Below are 18364 nucleotides of genomic sequence, written 5' to 3' on the forward strand. Positions count from 1 at the left end.
AAGCATGCATGTCTTACTGAACAGGGAAGGAAGCTCATATTTTCTCATATTACCACCCGTCGTTTTTGTTCGTCATACAGACGCGTCAAGTATTACAACATTTTTTCAATATCAAACAAGAGAACTGGCCGCGAGCGCACCTTGAGCAAGCATGCACGCCGTACTGAACAGGGCAGGCAGCTCATATTTTCTCATATTACCACCCGCCGTTTTTGTTCGTCATACAGACGCGTCAAGTATTACAACATTTTTTCCATATCAAACAAGAGAACTGGCCGCGAGCGCACCTTGAGCAAGCATGCACGCCATTCTGAACAGGGGAGGCAGCTCATATTTTCACATATTACCACCCGCCATTTTTGTTCGTCATACAGATGCGTCAAGTATTACAACATTTTTTCCATATAAACAAGAGAACTGACCGCGAGCGCACCTTGAGCAAGCATGCATGCCGTACTGAACAAGGGAGGCAGCTCATATTTGCTCATATCCCCACCCGCCGTTTTTGCTCGTCATACAGATGCGTCAAGTATTACAACATTTTTTCCATATCAAACAAGAGAACTGGCCGCGACCGCACCTTGAGCAAGAATGCACGCCGTACTGAACAGGGGAGGCAGCTCATATTTTCTCATATTACCACCCGCCGTTTTTGTTCGTCATACAGACACGTCAAGTATTACGTTTTTCCATATCAAACAAGAGAACTTGCCGCGAGCGCACCTTGAGCAAGCATGCATGCCGCACTGAACAGGGAAGGCAGCTCATATTTTCTCATATTACCACCCGCCGTTTTTGTTCGTCATACAGACACGTCAAGTATTACGTTTTTCCATATCAAACAAGAGAACTTGCCGCGAGCGCACCTTGAGCAAGCATGCATGCCGCACTGAACAGGGAAGGCAGCTCATATTTTCTCATATTACCACCCGCCGTTTTTGTTCGTCATACAGACGCATCAAGTATTACAACATTTTTTCAATATCAAACAAGAGAACTGGCCGCGAGCGCAGCTTGAGCAAGCATGCATGCCGTACTGAACAGGGCAGGCAGCTCATATTTTCTCATATTACCACCCACCGTTTTTGTTCGTCATACAGACACGTCAAGTATTACGTTTTTCCATATCAAACAAGAGAACTTGCCGCGAGCGCACCTTGAGCAAGCATGCATGCCGCACTGAACAGGGAAGGCAGCTCATATTTTCTCATATTACCACCCGCCGTTTTTGTTCGTCATACAGACGCATCAAGTATTACAACATTTTTTCAATATCAAACAAGAGAACTGGCCGCGAGCGCACCTTGAGCAAGCATGCATGCCGCACTGAACAGGGAAGGCAGCTCATATTTTCTCATATTACCACCCGCCGTTTTTGTTCGTCATACAGACGCATCAAGTATTACAACATTTTTTCAATATCAAACAAGAGAACTGGCCGCGAGCGCAGCTTGAGCAAGCATGCATGCCGTACTGAACAGGGCAGGCAGCTCATATTTTCTCATATTACCACCCACCGTTTTTGTTCGTCATACAGACGTGTCAAGTATTACAACATTTTTTCAATATCAAACAAGAGAACTGGCCGCGAGCGCAGCTTGAGCAAGCATGCATGCCGTACTGAACAGGGCAGGCAGCTCATATTTTCTCATATTACCACCCACCGTTTTTGTTCGTCATACAGACGTGTCAAGTATTACAACATTTTTTCAATATCAAACAAGAGAACTGGCCGCGAGCGCAGCTTGAGCAAGCATGCACGCCGTTCTGAACAGGGGAGGCAGCTCATATTTTCTCATATTACCACCCGCCGTGTTTGTTCGTCATACAGACGCATCAAGTATTACAACATTATTTCCATATCAAACAAGAGAACTGGCCGCGAGCGCACCTTGAGCAAGCATGCACGCCGTTCTGAACAGGGGAGGCAGCTCATATTTTCTCATATTTCCACCCGCCATTTTTGTTCGTCATACGGATGCGTCAAGTATTACAACGTTTTTCCATATCAAACAAGAGAACTGGCCGCGAGCGCACCTTGAGCAAGCATGCATGCCGTACTGAACAGGGGAGGCAGCTCATATTTTCTCATATTACCACCCGCCGTGTTTGTTCGTCATACAGACGCGTCAAGTATTAGAACATTTTTTTCATATCAAACAAGAGAACTGGCCGCGAGCGTACCTTGAGCAAGCGTGCACGCCGTACTGAACAGGGGAGGTAGCTCATATTTTCTCATATTACCACCCGCCGTTTTTGTTCGTCATACAGACGCGTCAAGTATTACAACCATTTTTCCATATCAAACAAGAGAACTGGCCGCGAGCGCAGCTTGAGCAAGCATGCATGCCGTACTGAACAGGGCAGGCAGATCATATTTTCTCATATTACCACCCACCGTTTTTGTTCGTCATACAGACGCGTCAAGTATTACAACAGTTTTTCCTTATCAAACAAGAGGTCTGGCCGCGAGCGCACCTTGAGCAAGCATGCACGCCGTACTGAACAGGGGAGGCAGCTCATATTTTCTCATATTACCACCCGCCGTTTTTGTTCGTCATGCAGACGTGACAAGTATTACAACAATTTTTCCATATCAAACAAGAGAACTGGCCGCGACCGCACCTTGAGTAAGCATGCACGCCGTACTGAACAGGGCAGGCAGCTCATATTTCTCATATTGCCACCCGCCGTTTTTGTTCGTCCTACAGACGTGTCAAGTATTACAACATTTTTTCCATATAAACAAGAGAACTGGCCGCGAGCGCACCTTGAGCAAGCATGTATGTCGTACTGAACAGGGAAGGCAGCTCATATTTTCTCATATTACCACCCGCCGTTTTTGTTCGTCATACAGACGCGTCAAGTATTACAACATTTTTTCAATATCAAACAAGAGAACTGGCCGCGAGCGCACCTTGAGCAAGCATGCATGCCGTACTAAACAGGGCAGGCAGCTCATATTTTCTCATATTACCACCCGCCGTTTTTGTTCGTCATACAGACGCGTCAAGTATTACAACACTTTTTCAATATCAAACAAGAGAACTGGCCGCGAGCGCACCTTGAGCAAGCATGCATGCCGTACTGAACAGGGAAGGCAGCTCATATTTTCTCATATTACCACCCGCCAGTTTTGTTCGTCATACAGACGCGTCAAGTATTACAACATTTTTTCAATATCAAACAAGAGAACTGGCCGCGAGCGCACCTTGAGCAAGCATGCATGTCGTACTGAACAGGGAAGGAAGCTCATTATTTCTCATATTACCACCCGCCGTTTTTGTTCGTCATACAGACGCGTCAAGTATTACAACATTTTTTCAATATCAAACAAGAGAACTGGCCGCGAGCGCACCTTGAGCAAGCATGCATGCCGTACTAAACAGGGCAGGCAGCTCATATTTTCTCATATTACCACCCGCCGTTTTTGTTCGTCATACAGACGCGTCAAGTATTACAACATTTTTTCAATATCAAACAAGAGAACTGGCCGCGACCGCACCTTGAGTAAGCATGCACGCCGTACTGAACAGGGCAGGCAGCTCATAATTCTCATATTGCCACCCGCCGTTTTTGTTCGTCATACAGACGTGTCAAGTATTACAACATTTTTTCCATATAAACAAGAGAACTGGCCGCGAGCGCACCTTGAGCAAGCATGCATGTCGTACTGAACAGGGAAGGAAGCTCATAATTTCTCATATTACCACCCGCCGTTTTTGTTCGTCATACAGACGCGTCAAGTATTACAACATTTTTTCAATATCAAACAAGAGAACTGGCCGTGAGCGCACCTTGAGCAAGCATGCACGCCGTACTGAACAGGGGAGGCAGCTCATATTTTCTCATATTACCACCCGCCATTTTTGTTCGTCATACAGACGCGTCAAGTATTAAAACATTTTTTCCATATCAAACAAGAGAACTGGCCGCGAGCGCACCTTGAGCAAGCATGCACGCCGTACTGAACAGGGGAGGCAGCTCATATTTTCTCATATTACCACCCGCCGTGTTTGTTCGTCATACAGACGCGTCAAGTATTACAATATTTTTTCCATATTAAACAAGAGAACTGGCCGCGAGCGTACCTTGAGCAAGCGTGCACGCCGTACTGAACAGGGGAGGTAGCTCATATTTTCTCATATTACCACCCGCCGTTTTTGTTCGTCATAAATACACGTCAAGTATTACAACAATTTTTCAATATCAAACAAGAGAACTGGCCGCGAGCGCACCTTGAGCAAGCATGCACGCCGTACTGAACAGGGGAGGCAGCTCATATTTTCTCATTATACCACCCGCCCTTTTTGTTCGTCATACAGACGCATCAAGTATTACAACATTTTTTCCATATCAAACAAGAGAACTGGCCGCGAGCGCTGCTTGAGCAAGCATGCATGCCGTACTGAACAAGGGAGGCAGCTCATAATTTCTCATATCACCACCCGCCGTTTTTGTTCGTCATAGAGATGCGTCAAGTATTACAACAATTTTTCCATATCAAACAAGAGAACTGGCCGCGACCGCACCTTGAGCAAGCATGCACGCCGTACTGAACAGGGGAGGCAGCTCATATTTTCTCATATTACCACCCGCCATTTTTGTTCGTCATACAGACGCGTCAAGTATTAAAACATTTTTTCCATATCAAACAAGAGAACTGGCCGCGAGCGCACCTTGAGCAAGCATGCACGCCGTACTGAACAGGGGAGGCAGCTCATATTTTCTCATATTACCACCCGCCGTGTTTGTTCGTCATACAGACGCGTCAAGTATTACAATATTTTTTCCATATTAAACAAGAGAACTGGCCGCGAGCGTACCTTGAGCAAGCGTGCACGCCGTACTGAACAGGGGAGGTAGCTCATATTTTCTCATATTACCACGCGCCGTTTTTGTTCGTCATAAATACACGTCAAGTGTTACAACAATTTTTCCATATCAAACAAGAGAACTGGCCGCGACCGCACCTTGAGCAAGCATGCACGCCGTACTGAACAGGGCAGGCAGCTCATATTTTCTCATATTGCCAACCGCCGTTTTTGTTCGTCATACAGACGCGTCAGTATTACAACATTTTTTCCATATAAACAAGAGAACTGGCCGCGAGCGCACCTTGAGCAAGCATGCATGTCTTACTGAACAGGGAAGGAAGCTCATATTTTCTCATATTACCACCCGTCGTTTTTGTTCGTCATACAGACGCGTCAAGTATTACAACATTTTTTCAATATCAAACAAGAGAACTGGCCGCGAGCGCACCTTGAGCAAGCATGCACGCCGTACTGAACAGGGCAGGCAGCTCATATTTTCTCATATTACCACCCGCCGTTTTTGTTCGTCATACAGACGCGTCAAGTATTACAACATTTTTTCCATATCAAACAAGACAACTGGCCGCGAGCGCACCTTGAGCAAGCATGCACGCCATTCTGAACAGGGGAGGCAGCTCATATTTTCACATATTACCACCCGCCATTTTTGTTCGTCATACAGATGCGTCAAGTATTACAACATTTTTTCCATATAAACAAGAGAACTGACCGCGAGCGCACCTTGAGCAAGCATGCATGCCGTACTGAACAAGGGAGGCAGCTCATATTTGCTCATATCACCACCCGCCGTTTTTGCTCGTCATACAGATGCGTCAAGTATTACAACATTTTTTCCATATCAAACAAGAGAACTGGCCGCGACCGCACCTTGAGCAAGAATGCACGCCGTACTGAACAGGGGAGGCAGCTCATATTTTCTCATATTACCACCCGCCGTTTTTGTTCGTCATACAGACACGTCAAGTATTACGTTTTTCCATATCAAACAAGAGAACTTGCCGCGAGCGCACCTTGAGCAAGCATGCATGCCGCACTGAACAGGGAAGGCAGCTCATATTTTCTCATATTACCACCCGCCGTTTTTGTTCGTCATACAGACGCATCAAGTATTACAACATTTTTTCAATATCAAACAAGAGAACTGGCCGCGAGCGCAGCTTGAGCAAGCATGCATGCCGTACTGAACAGGGCAGGCAGCTCATATTTTCTCATATTACCACCCACCGTTTTTGTTCGTCATACAGACGCATCAAGTATTACAACATTTTTTCAATATCAAACAAGAGAACTGGCCGCGAGCGCAGCTTGAGCAAGCATGCATGCCGTACTGAACAGGGCAGGCAGCTCATATTTTCTCATATTACCACCCACCGTTTTTGTTCGTCATACAGACGTGTCAAGTATTACAACAATTTTTCCATATCAAACAAGAGAACTGGCCGCGAGCGCACCTTGAGCAAGCATGCATGCCGCACTGAACAGGGAAGGCAGCTCATATTTTCTCATATTACCACCCGCCGTTTTTGTTCGTCATACAGACGCATCAAGTATTACAACATTTTTTCAATATCAAACAAGAGAACTGGCCGCGAGCGCAGCTTGAGCAAGCATGCATGCCGTACTGAACAGGGCAGGCAGCTCATATTTTCTCATATTACCACCCACCGTTTTTGTTCGTCATACAGACGTGTCAAGTATTACAACATTTTTTCAATATCAAACAAGAGAACTGGCCGCGAGCGCAGCTTGAGCAAGCATGCATGCCGTACTGAACAGGGCAGGCAGCTCATATTTTCTCATATTACCACCCACCGTTTTTGTTCGTCATACAGACGTGTCAAGTATTACAACATTTTTTCAATATCAAACAAGAGAACTGGCCGCGAGCGCAGCTTGAGCAAGCATGCATGCCGTACTGAACAGGGCAGGCAGCTCATATTTTTTCGTATTACCACCCACCGTTTTTGTTCGTCATACAGACGCATCAAGTATTACAACATTATTTCAATATCAAACAAGAGAACTGGCCGCGAGCGCAGCTTGAGCAAGCATGCATGCCGTACTGAACAGGGCAGGCAGCTCATATTTTCTCATATTACCACCCACCGTTTTTGTTCGTCATACAGACATGTCAAGTATTACAACAATTTTTCCATATCAAACAAGAGAACTGGCCGCGAGCGCACCTTGAGCAAGCATGCATGCCGCACTGAACAGGGAAGGCAGCTCATATTTTCTCATATTACCACCCGCCGTTTTTGTTCGTCATACAGACGCATCAAGTATTACAACATTTTTTCAATATCAAACAAGAGAACTGGCCGCGAGCGCAGCTTGAGCAAGCATGCATGCCGTACTGAACAGGGCAGGCAGCTCATATTTTCTCATATTACCACCCACCGTTTTTGTTCGTCATACAGACGCGACAAGTATTACAACAGTTTTTCCATATCGAACAAGAGAACTGGCCGCGAGCGCACCTTGAGCAAGCATGCATGCCGTACTGAACAAGGGAGGCAGCTCATATTTGCTCATATCACCACCCGCCGTTTTTGTTCGTCATACAGACGCATCAAGTATTACAACATTATTTCAATATCAAACAAGAGAACTGGCCGCAAGCGCAGCTTGAGCAAGCATGCATGCCGTACTGAACAGGGCAGGCAGCTCATATTTTCTCATATTACCACACACCGTTTTTGTTCGTCATACAGACGTGTCAAGTATTACAACATTTTTTCAATATCAAACAAGAGAACTGGCCGCGAGCGCAGCTTGAGCAAGCATGCATGCCGTACTGAACAGGGCAGGCAGCTCATATTTTCTCATATTACCACCCACCGTTTTTGTTCGTCATACAGACGTGTCAAGTATTACAACATTTTTTCAATATCAAACAAGAGAACTGGCCCCGAGCGCAGCTTGAGCAAGCATGCATGCCGTACTGAACAGGGCAGGCAGCTCATATTTTCTCGTATTACCACCCACCGTTTTTGTTCGTCATACAGACGCATCAAGTATTACAACATTATTTCAATATCAAACAAGAGAACTGGCCGCGAGCGCAGCTTGAGCAAGCATGCATGCCGTACTGAACAGGGCAGGCAGCTCATATTTTCTCATATTACCACCCACCGTTTTTGTTCGTCATACAGACATGTCAAGTATTACAACAATTTTTCCATATCAAACAAGAGAACTGGCCGCGAGCGCACCTTGAGCAAGCATGCATGCCGCACTGAACAGGGAAGGCAGCTCATATTTTCTCATATTACCACCCGCCGTTTTTGTTCGTCATACAGACGCATCAAGTATTACAACATTTTTTCAATATCAAACAAGAGAACTGGCCGCGAGCGCAGCTTGAGCAAGCATGCATGCCGTACTGAACAGGGCAGGCAGCTCATATTTTCTCATATTACCACCCACCGTTTTTGTTCGTCATACAGACATGTCAAGTATTACAACAATTTTTCCATATCAAACAAGAGAACTGGCCGCGAGCGCACCTTGAGCAAGCATGCATGCCGCACTGAACAGGGAAGGCAGCTCATATTTTCTCGTATTACCACCCACCGTTTTTGTTCGTCATACAGACGCATCAAGTATTACAACATTATTTCAATATCAAACAAGAGAACTGGCCGCGAGCGCAGCTTGAGCAAGCATGCATGCCGTACTGAACAGGGCAGGCAGCTCATATTTTCTCATATTACCACCCACCGTTTTTGTTCGTCATACAGACATGTCAAGTATTACAACAATTTTTCTATATCAAACAAGAGAACTGGCCGCGAGCGCACCTTGAGCAAGCATGCATGCCGCACTGAACAGGGCAGGCAGCTCATATTTTCTCATATTACCACCCACCGTTTTTGTTCGTCATACAGACATGTCAAGTATTACAACAATTTTTCCATATCAAACAAGAGAACTGGCCGCGAGCGCACCTTGATCAAGCATGCATGCCGCACTGAACAGGGAAGGCAGCTCATATTTTCTCATATTACCACCCGCCGTTTTTGTTCGTCATACAGACGCATCAAGTATTACAACATTATTTCAATATCAAACAAGAGAACTGGCCGCGAGCGCAGCTTGAGCAAGCATGCACGCCGTACTGATCAGGGGAGGCAGCCCATACTTTCTCATATTACCACCCGCCGTTTTTGTTCGTCATACAGACGTGTCAAGTATTACAACAATTTTTCCATATCAAACAAGAGAACTGGCCGCGACCGCACCTTGAGCAAGCATGCACGCCGTACTGAACAGGGCAGGCAGCTCATATTTTCTCATATTACCACCCACCGTTTTTGTTCGTCATACAGACGCGTCAAGTATTACAACAGTTTTTCCATATCGAACAAGAGAACTGGCCGCGAGCGCACCTTGAGCAAGCATGCACGCCGTACTGATCAGGGGAGGCAGCCCATACTTTCTCATATTACCACCCGCCGTTTTTGTTCGTCATACAGACGTGTCAAGTATTACAACAATTTTTCCATATCAAACAAGAGAACTGGCCGCGACCGCACCTTGAGTAAGCATGCACGCCGTACTGAACAGGGCAGGCAGCTCATATTTCTCATATTGCCACCCGCCGTTTTTGTTCGTCCTACAGACGTGTCAAGTATTACAACATTTTTTCCATATAAACAAGAGAACTGGCCGCGAGCGCACCTTGAGCAAGCATGTATGTCGTACTGAACAGGGAAGGCAGCTCATATTTTCTCATATTACCACCCGCCGTTTTTGTTCGTCATACAGACGCGTCAAGTATTACAACATTTTTTCAATATCAAACAAGAGAACTGGCCGCGAGCGCACCTTGAGCAAGCATGCATGCCGTACTAAACAGGGCAGGCAGCTCATATTTTCTCATATTACCACCCGCCGTTTTTGTTCGTCATACAGACGCGTCAAGTATTACAACACTTTTTCAATATCAAACAAGAGAACTGGCCGCGAGCGCACCTTGAGCAAGCATGCATGCCGTACTGAACAGGGAAGGCAGCTCATATTTTCTCATATTACCACCCGCCAGTTTTGTTCGTCATACAGACGCGTCAAGTATTACAACATTTTTTCAATATCAAACAAGAGAACTGGCCGCGAGCGCACCTTGAGCAAGCATGCATGTCGTACTGAACAGGGAAGGAAGCTCATTATTTCTCATATTACCACCCGCCGTTTTTGTTCGTCATACAGACGCGTCAAGTATTACAACATTTTTTCAATATCAAACAAGAGAACTGGCCGCGAGCGCACCTTGAGCAAGCATGCATGCCGTACTAAACAGGGCAGGCAGCTCATATTTTCTCATATTACCACCCGCCGTTTTTGTTCGTCATACAAACGCGTCAAGTATTACAACATTTTTTCAATATCAAACAAGAGAACTGGCCGCGACCGCACCTTGAGTAAGCATGCACGCCGTACTGAACAGGGCAGACAGCTCATAATTCTCATATTGCCACCCGCCGTTTTTGTTCGTCATACAGACGTGTCAAGTATTACAACATTTTTTCCATATAAACAAGAGAACTGGCCGCGAGCGCACCTTGAGCAAGCATGCATGTCGTACTGAACAGGGAAGGAAGCTCATAATTTCTCATATTACCACCCGCCGTTTTTGTTCGTCATACAGACGCGTCAAGTATTACAACATTTTTTCAATATCAAACAAGAGAACTGGCCGTGAGCGCACCTTGAGCAAGCATGCACGCCGTACTGAACAGGGGAGGCAGCTCATATTTTCTCATATTACCACCCGCCATTTTTGTTCGTCATACAGACGCGTCAAGTATTAAAACATTTTTTCCATATCAAACAAGAGAACTGGCCGCGAGCGCACCTTGAGCAAGCATGCACGCCGTACTGAACAGAGGAGGCAGCTCATATTTTCTCATATTACCACCCGCCGTGTTTGTTCGTCATACAGACGCGTCAAGTATTACAATATTTTTTCCATATTAAACAAGAGAACTGGCCGCGAGCGTACCTTGAGCAAGCGTGCACGCCGTACTGAACAGGGGAGGTAGCTCATATTTTCTCATATTACCACCCGCCGTTTTTGTTCGTCATAAATACACGTCAAGTATTACAACAATTTTTCAATATCAAACAAGAGAACTGGCCGCGAGCGCACCTTGAGCAAGCATGCACGCCGTACTGAACAGGGGAGGCAGCTCATATTTTCTCATTATACCACCCGCCCTTTTTGTTCGTCATACAGACGCATCAAGTATTACAACATTTTTTCCATATCAAACAAGAGAACTGGCCGCGAGCGCTGCTTGAGCAAGCATGCATGCCGTACTGAACAAGGGAGGCAGCTCATAATTTCTCATATCTCCACCCGCCGTTTTTGTTCGTCATAGAGATGCGTCAAGTATTACAACAATTTTTCCATATCAAACAAGAGAACTGGCCGCGACCGCACCTTGAGCAAGCATGCACGCCGTACTGAACAGGGGAGGCAGCTCATATTTTCTCATTATACCACCCGCCCTTTTTGTTCGTCATACAGACGCATCAAGTATTACAACATTTTTTCCATATCAAACAAGAGAACTGGCCGCGAGCGCTGCTTGAGCAAGCATGCATGCCGTACTGAACAAGGGAGGCAGCTCATAATTTCTCATATCTCCACCCGCCGTTTTTGTTCGTCATAGAGATGCGTCAAGTATTACAACAATTTTTCCATATCAAACAAGAGAACTGGCCGCGACCGCACCTTGAGCAAGCATGCACGCCGTACTGAACAGGGGAGGCAGCTCATATTTTCTCATATTACCACCCGCCATTTTTGTTCGTCATACAGACGCGTCAAGTATTAAAACATTTTTTCCATATCAAACAAGAGAACTGGCCGCGAGCGTACCTTGAGCAAGCGTGCACGCCGTACTGAACAGGGGAGGCAGCTCATATTTTCTCATATTACCACCCGCCGTGTTTGTTCGTCATACAGACGCGTCAAGTATTACAATATTTTTTCCATATTAAACAAGAGAACTGGCCGCGAGCGTACCTTGAGCAAGCGTGCACGCCGTACTGAACAGGGGAGGCAGCTCATATTTTCTCATATTACCACCCGCCATTTTTGTTCGTCATACAGACGCGTCAAGTATTAAAACATTTTTTCCATATCAAACAAGAGAACTGGCCGCGACCGCACCTTGAGCAAGCATGCACGCCGTACTGAACAGGGGAGGCAGCTCATATTTTCTCATATTACCACCCGCCGTGTTTGTTCGTCATACAGACGCGTCAAGTATTACAATATTTTTTCCATATTAAACAAGAGAACTGGCCGCGAGCGTACCTTGAGCAAGCGTGCACGCCGTACTGAACAGGGGAGGTAGCTCATATTTTCTCATAGACCACCCGCCGTTTTTGTTCGTCATAAATACACGTCAAGTGTTACAACAATTTTTCCATATCAAACAAGAGAACTGGCCGCGACCGCACCTTGAGCAAGCATGCACGCCGTACTGAACAGGGCAGGCAGCTCATATTTTCTCATATTACCAACCGCCGTTTTTGTTCGTCATACAGACGCGTCAGTATTACAACATTTTTTCCATATAAACAAGAGAACTGGCCGCGAGCGCACCTTGAGCAAGCATGCATGTCTTACTGAACAGGGAAGGAAGCTCATATTTTCTCATATTACCACCCGTCGTTTTTGTTCGTCATACAGACGCGTCAAGTATTACAGCATTTTTTCAATATCAAACAAGAGAACTGGCCGCGAGCGCACCTTGAGCAAGCATGCACGCCGTACTGAACAGGGCAGGCAGCTCATATTTTCTCATATTACCACCCGCCGTTTTTGTTCGTCATACAGACGCGTCAAGTATTACAACATTTTTTCCATATCAAACAAGACAACTGGCCGCGAGCGCACCTTGAGCAAGCATGCACGCCATTCTGAACAGGGGAGGCAGCTCATATTTTCACATATTACCACCCGCCATTTTTGTTCGTCATACAGATGCGTCAAGTATTACAACATTTTTTCCATATAAACAAGAGAACTGACCGCGAGCGCACCTTGAGCAAGCATGCATGCCGTACTGAACAAGGGAGGCAGCTCATATTTGCTCATATCACCACCCGCCGTTTTTGCTCGTCATACAGATGCGTCAAGTATTACAACATATTTTCCATATCAAACAAGAGAACTGGCCGCGACCGCACCTTGAGCAAGAATGCACGCCGTACTGAACAGGGGAGGCAGCTCATATTTTCTCATATTACCACCCGCCGTTTTTGTTCGTCATACAGACACGTCAAGTATTACGTTTTTCCATATCAAACAAGAGAACTTGCCGCGAGCGCACCTTGAGCAAGCATGCATGCCGCACTGAACAGGGAAGGCAGCTCATATTTTCTCATATTACCACCCGCCGTTTTTGTTCGTCATACAGACGCATCAAGTATTACAACATTTTTTCAATATCAAACAAGAGAACTGGCCGCGAGCGCAGCTTGAGCAAGCATGCATGCCGTACTGAACAGGGCAGGCAGCTCATATTTTCTCATATTACCACCCACCGTTTTTGTTCGTCATACAGACGCATCAAGTATTACAACATTTTTTCAATATCAAACAAGAGAACTGGCCGCGAGCGCAGCTTGAGCAAGCATGCATGCCGTACTGAACAGGGCAGGCAGCTCATATTTTCTCATATTACCACCCACCGTTTTTGTTCGTCATACAGACGTGTCAAGTATTACAACAATTTTTCCATATCAAACAAGAGAACTGGCCGCGAGCGCACCTTGAGCAAGCATGCATGCCGCACTGAACAGGGAAGGCAGCTCATATTTTCTCATATTACCACCCGCCGTTTTTGTTCGTCATACAGACGCATCAAGTATTACAACATTTTTTCAATATCAAACAAGAGAACTGGCCGCGAGCGCAGCTTGAGCAAGCATGCATGCCGTACTGAACAGGGCAGGCAGCTCATATTTTCTCATATTACCACCCACCGTTTTTGTTCGTCATACAGACGTGTCAAGTATTACAACATTTTTTCAATATCAAACAAGAGAACTGGCCGCGAGCGCAGCTTGAGCAAGCATGCATGCCGTACTGAACAGGGCAGGCAGCTCATATTTTCTCATATTACCACCCACCGTTTTTGTTCGTCATACAGACGTGTCAAGTATTACAACATTTTTTCAATATCAAACAAGAGAACTGGCCGCGAGCGCAGCTTGAGCAAGCATGCATGCCGTACTGAAGAGGGCAGGCAGCTCATATTTTCTCGTATTACCACCCACCGTTTTTGTTCGTCATACAGACGCATCAAGTATTACAACATTATTTCAATATCAAACAAGAGAACTGGCCGCGAGCGCAGCTTGAGCAAGCATGCATGCCGTACTGAACAGGGCAGGCAGCTCATATTTTCTCATATTACCACCCACCGTTTTTGTTCGTCATACAGACATGTCAAGTATTACAACAATTTTTCCATATCAAACAAGAGAACTGGCCGCGAGCGCACCTTGAGCAAGCATGCATGCCGCACTGAACAGGGAAGGCAGCTCATATTTTCTCATATTACCACCCGCCGTTTTTGTTCGTCATACAGACGCATCAAGTATTACAACATTTTTTCAATATCAAACAAGAGAACTGGCCGCGAGCGCAGCTTGAGCAAGCATGCATGCCGTACTGAACAGGGCAGGCAGCTCATATTTTCTCATATTACCACCCACCGTTTTTGTTCGTCATACAGACGCGACAAGTATTACAACAGTTTTTCCATATCGAACAAGAGAACTGGCCGCGAGCGCACCTTGAGCAAGCATGCATGCCGTACTGAACAAGGGAGGCAGCTCATATTTGCTCATATCACCACCCGCCGTTTTTGTTCGTCATACAGACGCATCAAGTATTACAACATTATTTCAATATCAAACAAGAGAACTGGCCGCGAGCGCAGCTTGAGCAAGCATGCATGCCGTACTGAACAGGGCAGGCAGCTCATATTTTCTCATATTACCACCCACCGTTTTTGTTCGTCATACAGACGTGTCAAGTATTACAACATTTTTTCAATATCAAACAAGAGAACTGGCCGCGAGCGCAGCTTGAGCAAGCATGCATGCCGTACTGAACAGGGCAGGCAGCTCATATTTTCTCATATTACCACCCACCGTTTTTGTTCGTCATACAGACGTGTCAAGTATTACAACATTTTTTCAATATCAAACAAGAGAACTGGCCCCGAGCGCAGCTTGAGCAAGCATGCATGCCGTACTGAACAGGGCAGGCAGCTCATATTTTCTCGTATTACCACCCACCGTTTTTGTTCGTCATACAGACGCATCAAGTATTACAACATTATTTCAATATCAAACAAGAGAACTGGCCGCGAGCGCAGCTTGAGCAAGCATGCATGCCGTACTGAACAGGGCAGGCAGCTCATATTTTCTCATATTACCACCCACCGTTTTTGTTCGTCATACAGACATGTCAAGTATTACAACAATTTTTCCATATCAAACAAGAGAACTGGCCGCGAGCGCACCTTGAGCAAGCATGCATGCCGCACTGAACAGGGAAGGCAGCTCATATTTTCTCATATTACCACCCGCCGTTTTTGTTCGTCATACAGACGCATCAAGTATTACAACATTTTTTCAATATCAAACAAGAGAACTGGCCGCGAGCGCAGCTTGAGCAAGCATGCATGCCGTACTGAACAGGGCAGGCAGCTCATATTTTCTCATATTACCACCCACCGTTTTTGTTCGTCATACAGACATGTCAAGTATTACAACAATTTTTCCATATCAAACAAGAGAACTGGCCGCGAGCGCACCTTGAGCAAGCATGCATGCCGCACTGAACAGGGAAGGCAGCTCATATTTTCTCGTATTACCACCCACCGTTTTTGTTCGTCATACAGACGCATCAAGTATTACAACATTATTTCAATATCAAACAAGAGAACTGGCCGCGAGCGCAGCTTGAGCAAGCATGCATGCCGTACTGAACAGGGCAGGCAGCTCATATTTTCTCATATTACCACCCACCGTTTTTGTTCGTCATACAGACATGTCAAGTATTACAACAATTTTTCCATATCAAACAAGAGAACTGGCCGCGAGCGCACCTTGAGCAAGCATGCATGCCGCACTGAACAGGGCAGGCAGCTCATATTTTCTCATATTACCACCCACCGTTTTTGTTCGTCATACAGACATGTCAAGTATTACAACAATTTTTCCATATCAAACAAGAGAACTGGCCGCGAGCGCACCTTGATCAAGCATGCATGCCGCACTGAACAGGGAAGGCAGCTCATATTTTCTCATATTACCACCCGCCGTTTTTGTTCGTCATACAGACGCATCAAGTATTACAACATTATTTCAATATCAAACAAGAGAACTGGCCGCGAGCGCAGCTTGAGCAAGCATGCACGCCGTACTGATCAGGGGAGGCAGCCCATACTTTCTCATATTACCACCCGCCGTTTTTGTTCGTCATACAGACGTGTCAAGTATTACAACAATTTTTCCATATCAAACAAGAGAACTGGCCGCGACCGCACCTTGAGCAAGCATGCACGCCGTACTGAACAGGGCAGGCAGCTCATATTTTCTCATATTACCACCCACCGTTTTTGTTCGTCATACAGACGCGTCAAGTATTACAACAGTTTTTCCATATCGAACAAGAGAACTGGCCGCGAGCGCACCTTGAGCAAGCATGCACGCCGTACTGATCAGGGGAGGCAGCCCATACTTTCTCATATTACCACCCGCCGTTTTTGTTCGTCATACAGACGTGTCAAGTATTACAACAATTTTTCCATATCAAACAAGAGAACTGGCCGCGACCGCACCTTGAGCAAGCATGCACGCCGTACTGAACAGGGCAGGCAGCTCATATTTTTCTCATATTGCCACCCGCCGTTTTTGTTCGTCATACAGACGTGTCAAGTATTACAACATTTTTTCCATATAAACAAGAGAACTGGCCGCGAGCGCACCTTGAGCAAGCATGCATGCCGTACTGAACAAGGGAGGCAGCTCATATTTGCTCATATCACCACCCGCCGTTTTTGCTCGTCATACAGATGCGTCAAGTATTACAACATTTTTTCCATATCAAACAAGAGAACTGGCCGCGACCGCACCTTGAGCAAGAATGCACGCCGTACTGAACAGGGGAGGCAGCTCATATTTTCTCATATTACCACCCGCCGTTTTTGTTCGTCATACAGACACGTCAAGTATTACGTTTTTCCATACCAAACAAGAGAACTGGCCGCGAGCGCACCTTGAGCAAGCATGCATGCCGCACTGAACAGGGAAGGCAGCTCATATTTTCTCATATTACCACCCGCCGTTTTTGTTCGTCATACAGACGCATCAAGTATTACAACATTTTTTCAATATCAAACAAGAGAACTGGCCGCGAGCGCAGCTTGAGCAAGCATGCACGCCGTACTGAACAGGGGAGGCAGCCCATACTTTCTCATATTACCACCCGCCGTTTTTGTTCGTCATACAGACGTGTCAAGTATTACAACAGTTTTTCAATATCAAACAAGAGAACTGGCCGAGAGCGCAGCTTGAGCAAGCATGCATGCCGTACTGAACAGGGCAGGCAGCTCATATTTTCTCATATTACCACCCACCGTTTTTGTTCGTCATACAGACACGTCAAGTATTACGTTTTTCTATATCAAATAAGAGAACTGGCCGCGAGCGCACCTTGAGCAAGCATGCATGCCGCACTGAACAGGGAAGGCAGCTCATATTTTCTCATATTACCACCCGCCGTTTTTGTTCGTCATACAGACGCATCAAGTATTACAACATTTTTTCAATATCAAACAAGAGAACTGGCCGCGAGCGCAGCTTGAGCAAGCATGCACGCCGTACTGAACAGGGCATGCAGCTCATATTTTCTCATATTACCACCCACCGTTTTTGTTCGTCATACAGACGTGTCAAGTATTACAACAGTTTTTCAATATCAAACAAGAGAACTGGCCGAGAGCGCAGCTTGAGCAAGCATGCATGCCGTACTGAACAGGGCAGGCAGCTCATATTTTCTCATATTACCACCCACCGTTTTTGTTCGTCATACAGACGTGTCAAGTATTACAACAGTTTTTCAATATCAAACAAGAGAACTGGCCGAGAGCGCACCTTGAGCAAGCATGCATGCCGCACTGAACAGGGAAGGCAGCTCATATTTTCTCATATTACCACCCACCGTTTTTGTTCGTCATACAGACGCGCCAAGTATTACAACAGTTTTTCCATATCGAACAAGAGAACTGGCCGCGAGCGCACCTTGAGCAAGCATGCATGCCGTACTGAACAGGGCAGGCAGCTCATATTTTTCTCATATTGCCACCCGCCGTTTTTGTTCGTCATACAGACGTGTCAAGTATTACAACATTTTTTCCATATAAACAAGAGAACTGGCCGCGAGCGCACCTTGAGCAAGCATGCATGCCGCACTGAACAGGGAAGGCAGC

Source organism: Rhipicephalus microplus, unplaced genomic scaffold, assembly GCF_043290135.1.
Source record: "Rhipicephalus microplus isolate Deutch F79 unplaced genomic scaffold, USDA_Rmic scaffold_12, whole genome shotgun sequence".
In the NCBI taxonomy this organism is placed as follows: Eukaryota; Metazoa; Arthropoda; class Arachnida; order Ixodida; family Ixodidae; genus Rhipicephalus; species Rhipicephalus microplus.